The 10,389-nt window shown below is 41.9% G+C and overlaps 1 pseudogene; it reads left to right on the top strand.

Annotated features, from left to right (window-relative positions):
• The first annotated feature begins 1,138 nt into the window (after positions 1–1,138).
• On the top strand, positions 1,139–1,694 carry LOC136125869 (large ribosomal subunit protein uL22-like; annotated as a pseudogene).
• Positions 1,695–10,389: the final 8,695 nt, after the last annotated feature.

Here is a 10,389-nt window from a genome sequence, read left to right as displayed (position 1 = left end):
ATGTAAGGTTCCTCTACTTAGACTCACCATGTGCCCTCCTCTCCCCCTGGGTCTTCCTTCCTAAAAGAGGACCCACTAGGGAAAGACAGTAAGGGCCCTCTCTGCTCTTGGACCTCATAAGTCTATCTTGGGTTCTGCCTGACCATCACCCCATCCCCAGGCTATTTCGGAGACCCACCAGCTTCCCATTTCTCATCACCTCTCTCTCTTCTCTTTCCCTCAGCCTGGGGTAACATTTTCCAGTCTCAAAATCTGGGAAATATTGGGAAGAAAGACAATTGATTAATATTCTAAAGATTTTATCCCACCCAAAATGTCATGTGTGCCCAGGTCCCAGTATACATGTAAGCAGAGGAGAAGGAGGTGGACTTCTATCAGTCACATGCATTATTGAATTCACACAGGGTTCCAGGCACTCTGAGGAGCACTGAGGATATAGAAATGAATAGGACAAGGTTCCTGCTCTCCAGACACTCCTAGTCTAGTGGGGGAGGGAGCCAGGAAAACAAATAATCACCATGCAATATGATGAGTTAAATAAAGGGGTACTCATCAGATCAAGGAAGGAGAGTTCAATTCACTGGTGGACAGGGATGGTGTTTTGGTCAGTTTGGGCTGCTATAACAAAGTACCACATTGACTAGGTGGCTCTTAAAAAACAGAAATTTATTTCTCACAATTCTGAAATTCCAAGATCAGGATGCTAGCATGGTCGGGTTCTGCTGAAGGTCCTCTTCCGGGTTGCAGACTGCTGACTTCTCCTTGTATCCTCACTTGGTGGAGAGCAGAGAGAATTCTCTGGGGTCCCTTTTATAAGGTCACTAATCTCATTCATGAGAACTCCACCCTCATGACTTTGTTATCTTCCAAACCAAATACCATCACACTGGAGATTAAGATTTTAACATTTGAATCTGGGGGGAAACAGACATTCAGTCCATTGCAGATGGTGAGGGTGATTCAGAAAGTCTTTCTGGAATGGATGCTGAAAGGTCCAACTGACCAGAAGCAACCCTTCCTTCTCCTCCCTGCAGACACTGTTAGCCATACTCCTACAATTCCACTGACATTTGCCCACTGGGATTGCTACTTAAGAAGTCCTACTTTTCCGGTCAGCAGCCTGAGGTGACCTCTAAAAATGGTTCGCTATTCACTTGACCCAGAAAATCCCACAAAATCATTCAAGTCAAGAGGTTCAAATCTTCGTGTTTACTTTAAGAACACTCATGAAACAGCCCAGGCCATTAAGGGTATGCATATCCGAAAAGCCACCAAGTATCTGAAGGATGTCACTTTAAAGAAGCAGTGTGTGCCATTCCGTTGTTACAATGGTGGAGTTGGTAGGTGTGCCCAGGCCAAACAGTGGGGCTGGACACAGCGTCGGTGGCCCAAAAAGAGTGCTGAATTTTTTACTGCACATGCTCAAAAATGCAGAGAGTAATGCTGAACTTAAGGGCTTAGATGTAGATTCTCTGGTCATTGAGCATATCCAGGTGAACAAAGCCCCCAAGATGTGGTGCAGGACTTATAGAGCTCATGGTCAGATCAACCCATACATGACCTCTCCCTGCCACATTGAGATGATCCTTACTGAAAAAGAACAGATTGTTCCTAAACCAGAAGAGGAGGTTGCCCAGAGGAAAAAGATATCCCAGAATAAATTGAAGAAACAAAAACTTATGGCCCGGGAATAAATGCTGCAAAAAATAAATGCAAATAAAAGTAAAAAAAAAAAAGAAGAAGTCCTAAAAATAAATTATTGGTGGTAAGTTATTATGTTATCAGGAAAAGTAACACATTTAGCCTACAAATATACTAGGAGGGTTTATTTATGATCAATTATTAATATGACCCATCTTCACCTAGTAGAGACAGGTAGTAATTGAAAAGAAAACAGAAGGAAGGCTTGAACAGGGGCACTATTTTGGCTTCCCTAGAAGCACAGCCTAAGACAGGGATTCTTATTCAAATGGCTTATGAAAGAATGCTTCCAGGAGAAGAGAGACGGAAGCAGGATAAGACAGGTGAACAAGAGCAAGGATGTGGTCTCAACTGGAGATGAGCTTCAGTGTAATTTAAGATTGGCCCCACCTTGAGGCAAGAAGGGAGGAGAGGATGGTACAGTGGGGGACCACCTCTTTTGAGAAGGCTCCCACTCTTTGGGAAGGAGACAGCAGGAAGTGGTTATCAGCCACACCTCACAGCAGGGGATGAATGCCCATCAGGCATCTGGAATGTACCAACAGCATCCAATACAGGCCAGGGACCAGCAGGGAACCTGGGGTCCCCAGCATCCACAGGGCACTCAGTAGAAGACTTGAAAGACAAAGAAGAAAATGAGGCCAGAAAAAGAAAGTTCCATCAACCTGGGAGATTCCTAAGGACAGTTCTTGATAAATTGTATTTCTCCTCTGGTAGCCCCCTGAAAGAAGGGAGTGTTTCCCCCACCTTGCTCTGCACTTGCCCAACACTCAGCTTAGAAAAGCCTTAGAATCTAGCAATGGGAGGCACCCCAAAGCCTTAATCTGCCTTCCCTCAACTGTGACTGCAAGATCCCAACTCCTCACTCTCCAGGTTGGAAAGGCTGTCAACAGTCCCTGCATCCAGTACTGGTCCCTGACCAGCATTTTCCCCTTTAATCTCTAGCAATGCTAGCACTGCCTGGAGCATGACACTTACACTATAGCTGCAAATGTGGGCAGGAGGTGAGATGCTGCCAACTCTCACTTCCAAATGGTTCTCTGTGGATTCTCCTCAGCATAGCCAGCCTTGGGGAGCTTCTGAGAAACAGATCAGTAGCCTAGTTCTCAGCCGGGGAGTATCACTGCCATACTGGGGAACTAGCTTCTGTCTTGGCCAAGCTTCAGGGGAAAAAAGCAGAAGTAAATGTGAGCATTGGCTCTTCAGGAGTCTGAGGGGCTAATGGTATGCAAATGAAAAAAAAAATCTTTGTATATGTTGTTAAGAATCATGGTTCATAAAATATGTCCCACCCAATCCTGGTATTCCTTTAGCTAAACTAAGGTCTTTTCTTCTAAAATCAAATATTAGCCATTTTCCCAATTCAAATAAATTAATAAATAGAATTTTTTCTCTTTACATCTTCTTTCTATTATATTCTCTTACAACGCTGTCACCTGTTTGTTTGCTGGTAAACATTTCTAAGCAACAAAGCAAGTATCAACTAGCTATGAACAAAAAACTGTGAGAAAACAAGTTATGTCTGGTTCATGCTTAGTGAATGTGCAGTCATGGTTCTGATCTTATATTCCATCCAGAGGATATTAAAATAATAACTGCCATTTTTAGCCCTACTATGTGCTAGGCTTTGAGATGCTAGATATTTTAACTCTAGTATTCTCATGTGTAATTTAGACAGCATTACCTCTATTTTACAAATAAATACATAAATGGATAAACTGAGGCACAAAGAGTCTCAAAGTTAACAAAACTTTACACAAAAATTAATTTTGTTGTGATGAGGGCATGTAATAAAAAGGTCTGAACTAGTTTTGAAGGTCAGCTAAGGTGTCCCTGAGGAGGTGATATTTGAGACAAGTTCTAAAAGAGGAGGAAATGGGAGAAGGGGGTCACAGGAAATTGTATTTGCAAAACCTGCATTAAAAAGCACAGCTGCTTTGGAAAACATTCTGGCAAGTCCTCAATAGGTTAAATGTAGGGTTACCATAGGCCACTCCTTCCTGGAGAAGGAATGAAAACACAGTCAGCTTCTGAATAAACGTCTAGGAAAACTCCAATTCTAAGGAAGAATGGGCAAGTCATGGGGGGAAAATCCACAAGGACTAGACTTCCTCTTTTCTCCTCAATTTCCATACTCCATCGGTGAGTTTAACACAGTGAATGAAAAAGATGGGCTACCCCCGTGGTTCTCAACCAAGGGCAACATTCCCAGCAGGGGATATCTGGCAATGTCTGGAGCCATTTTTCATTCTCATAATTGGGAGGTGGGGTGGTACCTGCCCAGTGAGCACATGACAGAAACACACTGTCCGAAGTGGAGAATGGTGTCATCTGGGTCCCAAATTGAACTACAGGCTTTGAAGCAAGCCTCTTTCTGAAAGATAATTTTATCATTCCTAATAAGAAATGATAAAAAGACACGGACAGGTAGACAGAGAGTGAGGGAGAGAGAGATGTGAGCAAAAGTACTAGGCAGAGACAATCCCAGCTCAACACCATAAAAACTTTCTAGAAAACTTTCCTTTTCCCACATACATTCCACCCAGGGCTACTTTCATTCTGGGTCTTTCTCTTTTCTAAGTCAAAATTCACCTTCTTGATATTTTCCTTAGAATGTTAGTGTTTGATGGCACTTGGTCAGCCATGAAGACTGGAGGGAGGTATGCCCCCAATAGCTTCAAGATGTTTGGGGCATAAAAGTAATCCCATGACAGATATGAGCACTATTATTACACACAAAGGAGGAAGTGGTAGACTTGGGCTCTGAGCAAACTTGAAGAAAGGTCCAAATGCTGGTCAGCCCTGCATTTTTCACCCAAAAGTTTATCACCTTTCTGATTTCTATCATTAGAGCCAATTTGGGGGTGACAGTTCCTTAAAATTCAATGACACAGAATCCATGCATTGAATTTTACTCCTCATCCTGTATGCAAACATAGAGTAGTCATTATGACTTATATTCAAATTTCTTTCCATGTTACTTTCCTTAATAATCTCTGCTGCCACTTTAGCCACCACTGCCACAGCTCCATTAACTACACCGAGCAGTCCAAAGGCAACACCTTGCCCAATCCCCCCCCATAAAATTACCTTTCACTCTGGTCACATTAAGTAATGATTTGCAACATCCTTCTCCCTTTTCCTGTTCACTCGGCCAATAGCATTTCTTAATGCAAACAGTAAAAACTGAGTTACAAGTGTGATCCAATTTTGCTCTGCATAATTAGTGGATTAGACATTAGAGAAAATCCACTTATTTTCACAGCTCATCCAACTCCCCACCTCCCCCACCCCCCCACACACACAGAAATAAAGGCTCCAGGAGCACAAAGTGAGAAAGGCCTTCATTTCTAAGTGACAATCACAGCTATCAAATTGTTTTTCAGATGACTCTAAGTATGATCCTTTCTCAGTTGTATTTTTTCCCCTAAGAAAACAAGGCTGGGGATCTGAATAACAACACCTGAGTGAAAAGTATGCATTGAAGCTGCAGAATTTTTGCAAACGATTCTGGAATGAACTCTTGGTAGCTGAAAAACACCAAGCCACTCAGCTTGTCTCAGCTTGGCTTCTGGAGCTGGAAGGTTTGGGTTTAATTCTTGGCTCTGCCAGCTTATAATATTGGGCAGGTTGCTTAACTTTTCTCCATCCTTTTCCTTACCTCTAAAATGGGCAGGGTTGTGAGAGTTAAGTAGGATAATACCTATAAACTGCTTGGAACAATGTCTGGCATATAGTAAATGTTCAAAATGGTCTGCATTATTCCTCTATGCCTAGACCCCAGCTGCAGATAGCAGGGACCCTCAGCCTAACCACTCAGCCCACCCTGCATGTTGGGTGGACATCAGGGCTCAGGACTGTGACAGAGGCCTGGGCCCCACGTTATGCTCATAAACATGTGGTCCATCCACCCAGCACTGCCACAGGCTGCCAAAGATGGATGCTGGAAATGGCTCGCCCCAGCGTGGCCAAGGCTTAACTAAAGAAAGAAATGGAAGATGCTTCTGCCACTGCTCATGAAGTAGGGGAAGAATGCAGGCAGGGAAGACAGAGACAGCGGGGAGGGGAAATAGGACTTCTCAGATTTTCTCCTGCATCTTTTCCCTCCCAAATGTCTACATCAGCTATGTGCAGAATAAATTAAAACATCAACAGTTGAGTGGACAAGCACTCCTGTCACCAAAAAGCAATCATGGTTGGGTAGCTCTCCTGTTACCTTAGCATCGTAAGTATGATTGCCATCATATAAGTGCTTTAGGTGCATTTTCCCATCTAATATTCAAGACAACCTTGTGGAGTAAGAGCTAGTATTACTCTGATTTTACAAATGAGGAAACTGGGTTCCAGAGAACTTTAAGTAAATGCCCAAGGTTGTGCAGTTTGTAACTCACAGAAGTGGAACTGAAAACACAAATGTATCGACTCCAGAGCTCATACTCTTCACCACCAGGCCCTCACACCTTGCAGATTCCCAGAGCTTGGATGCATGTAAATCCAGGATTTGGAAAGATGGAACTGACTGAGCGATGTGTAGTGTCTCTATCATTTCTGGTTGGAAGAGAGAGAGCTTAGTAATAAGACCACCCAGGTAACAGAGAGGCTTTCTCCTCAGTAAACTAAAGAGTCTCTTTTAAAAATGCCATCATAGGGAGCACAATCGCTCAAGATGGTGGCGTAGAAGGATGTGCACTCACCTCTTCTTACGAGAACACCAAAATTAAAAATAACTGTTGAGAAACCATCGACAAAAAAATGCTGGAACCTACCAAAAAGGATTCCCTACATCCAAAGACAAAGAAGAAGCCACAACAAAGGGCACAATCATCATAATATCAAAACCCATACCCACTGCGGGGGCAAACCAAAAACTGGAAAACAATTATACCACAGAAGTTTTCCCACTGGAGTGAAAGTTCTGGGCCCCACATCAGGCTTATGAGCCTGGGCGTCTGGCAATGGTAGGAGGAGCCCCCAGAGAATCTGGCTTTGAAGGCCAGTTGGGTTTGATTGCAGGAATTACACAGGACTTGGGCAGCAGAAACTCCACCTTTGGAGGGTGTGCACAAGGACCCGTGCACATCAGGACCCAGGGGAAAAAAGCAGTGATCCCATAAGAGACTGGACCAGACCTACCTGCTGGTATTGAAGGGCCTCCTGCAGAGGTGGGGAGCAGCTGTGTTTCACTACAGGGACAAAGACACTGGCAGCAGCAGTTCTGGGAGTACTCATTGACATGAGCCCTCCTGGAGGCTGCCATTAACCCCACCCAAGAACCTGTAAGCTCCAGTGTTGGGTCGCCTCAGACCAAACAACCATCAGGGTGGGAACACAGCTGTATCCATCAGCAGACTAGCAGTTTAAGGTCTTACAGAGCATGGTCCTTTCCATCAGAGGGACAAGAACCAGCTCCACCAAGCACCAGTCCCTTCCATCAGGAAGCCTGCACAAGCCTTTTAGATAGCCTCATCCACCAGAGAGCAGACAACAGAAGCAAGAAGAGTTACAGTCCTGTAGCCTACAGAAAAAAAAACTGCAATCACAGAAAGTTAGACAAAATGAAATTACAGAGGAATATGTCTTGGATGAAGGAATAGAATAAAACCCCAGAAGAACAGCTAAGTGAAGCAGAGATAGGCAACCTTCCATAAAAAGAATGCAGAATAATAAGAATGAAGATGATCCAGGACCTTAGAAAAAGAATGGAGGAAAGGATCCAGAAGATGGAAGAAATGTTTAACAAAGACCTAAAAGAACTAAAGAACAAGCAGAGATGAATAATAGAATATCTGAAATGAAAAATACACTAGAAGGAATCAATAGCAGAATAACTGAGGCAGAAGAAAACGAATAAGTGAGCTGGAAGATAGAATGGTGGAAATCACTGCCATGGAACAGAATAAAGAAAAAAAGAATGAAAGGAAATGCAGACAGTGTATGAGATCTCTGAGACAACATTAAACGCACCAACATTTGCATTATAAGAGTCCCAAATGGAGAAGAGAGAGACAAAAGACCTGAGAAAATATTTGAAGAGAAAATAGCTGAAAACTTCCCTAACATGGGAAAGGAAACAGTCACCTAAGCCCAGGAAGCACAGAGTCCCAGGTAGGAGAAACCTAAAGAGGAACACACTAAGACACATAGTAATCAAATTGAAAAAATTTAAAGACAAAGAAAAAATATTAAAAGCAACAAGGGAAAAGACACAAATAACATACAAAGGAACTCCCATAAGATTATCAGCTGATTCCTCAGCAGTAACTCTTCAGGCCAGAAGGGAGTAGCACAATATATTTAAAGTGATGAAAGGGAAGAACCTATAACAAAGAATACTCTACCCAGAAGACTCTCATTCAGGTTTGATGGAGAAATCAAAAGCTTTACAAACAAGCAAAATCTAAGAGAGTTCAGCACCACCAAGACCATCTTTGCAACAAATGCTAAAGGAACTTCCCTAAGCAGAAAGGAAAAGGCCATGACTAGAAATAAGAAAATTATGAATGGAAAAGCTCACCAGTAAAGGCAAACACACAGTAAAAGTAGGAAGTCATCCACACACAAATATGATATCAAAACCACAATTGTGAGAAGAGAAGACAAATGCAGGATATTGGAAATGCATTTGAAATTAAAAGATCAGCAACTTAAAAAATTCGTGTTTATATACAGACTGCTATATCAAAACCTCATGGTAACTGCAAACCAAACATCTACAATAGATACACACACAAAAAAGGAAAAGGAATTGAAACACAACACTAAAGATAGGCATCAAATCACAAGAGAAGAGAAGAAAAAAGGAAGGAAGAAAAAAGACCTACAAAAACAATTCCAAAACTATTAACAAAATGGCAATAAGAACATACATATCAATAATTACCTTAAACATAAATGGATTAAACACGCCAACCAAAAGACATAGACTGGCAGAATGAATACAAAAACAATACCTATATATATGCTGTTTACAAGAGACCTACTTCAGACATAGGGACACATACAGATTGAAAGTGAGGAGATGGAAAAAGGTGTTCCATGCAAATGGAAAATGAAAAAAAAAGTTGGAGTAGCAATACTCATATCAGACAAAATAGACTTTAAAATAAAGACTGTTACAAGAGATAAAGAAGGACGTTACATAATGATCAAGGGATCAATCCAAGAAGAAAAAATGGCAATTGTAAATATATATGTACCCCACATAGGAGCACCTCAGTATTTAAGGCAAACACTAACAGCCATAAAGGGAGAAATGGACAGTAACACAATAATAGTGGGTGAATTTAATACCCCGCTATCATCGATGAACAGATCATCCAGACAGAAAATGAATAAGGAAACATAGGTCTTAAATGACACATTTGACACATTAGACCAGATGGACTTAATTGATTTTATAGAGCATTCCATCCAAAAGCAGCAGAATACACATTTTACTCAACTGCACATGGAACATTCTCCAGGACTGGCCACAGGCTGGGCCACAAAGTGAGCTTTGGTAAATTTAAGAAAATTGAATCACATCACGCATATTTCTGACCACAATGCAATGAGATTACAAATAAACTACAAGAAAAAAAACTGTAAAAAACACAAACACATGGAGGCTAAATAATATACTACTAAAGAACCAATGGATCACTGAAGAAATCAAAGAGGAAATAAAAAAATACCTAGAGACAAATGAAAATGAGAGCACAATGATCCAAAAGCTATGGGATGCAGCAAAAGCAGTTCTAAGAGGGAAGTTTATAGCAATACAATCTTACCTCAGGAAGCAGGAAAAAATCTCAAATAAACAACCTAAACTTACACCTAAAGCAACTAGAGAAAGAAGAATATACAAAACCCAAAGTTAACAGAAGAAAATAAATCATAAAGATCAGAGCAGAAATAAATAAAATAGAAACAAAGAAAACAATAGAAAAAAATCAATGAAACTAAAGGCTGGTTCTTTGAGAAGATAAACAAAATTGATAAACTTTTAGCCAGATGCATCAAGAAAAAAAGGGAGATGGCTTACATCAATAAAATTAGAAATGAAAAGGAGACATTAGAATGAAACCACAGAAATACAAAGAATCATAACAGACTACTACAAGCAACTATATGCCAATAAAATGGACAACCTGGAAGAAATGGACAAATTCTAACAAAGGTACAATCTACCAAGATCAAAGCAGGAAGAAATAGAAAATACAAATAGATCAATCACAGGTACTGAAATTGAAAGTGTGATTTAAAATCTCCTAACAGGTGGAGGAGTCAAGATGGCATACTAGGAGGATGCGGAATTCACGTCTCCTCACAACTAGGGCATCTACCAGGTGGGGGACCACGGACACCTAAGGGGATGGGAGGAACCCCCAGCAACCGGGTAGGATGTGGAGTGAAGGGGAAGGAGAAGTGGAGGCAGGACAGGACTGGCACCCCTGAGGGGTGGCTGAGGGAGGGAAGGAGTTCCTACACACAGCGTGACCCACCCACGGTTAGGGGTCCAGAGGAGACAGGGGAGACCCTGGGGGAGACAGTGGGGGGGGCACAAAGGAAATGAAAGGAATGGGGCCAGTGCTTTCCCTGTCCAGTTAGACACCAGGAAGCCAGTAGGGCTCCCAGGCCTAATCCTCTGCCCTCGGAGCCTCCCTCCTGCTCAGATAAATGTAAGATACTGATGAAAGAAATCAAAGA

Source organism: Phocoena phocoena, chromosome 7 (genome assembly GCF_963924675.1).
Source record: "Phocoena phocoena chromosome 7, mPhoPho1.1, whole genome shotgun sequence".
In the NCBI taxonomy this organism is placed as follows: Eukaryota; Metazoa; Chordata; class Mammalia; order Artiodactyla; family Phocoenidae; genus Phocoena; species Phocoena phocoena.
This window is presented reverse-complemented; position numbering and strand designations above follow the sequence as displayed.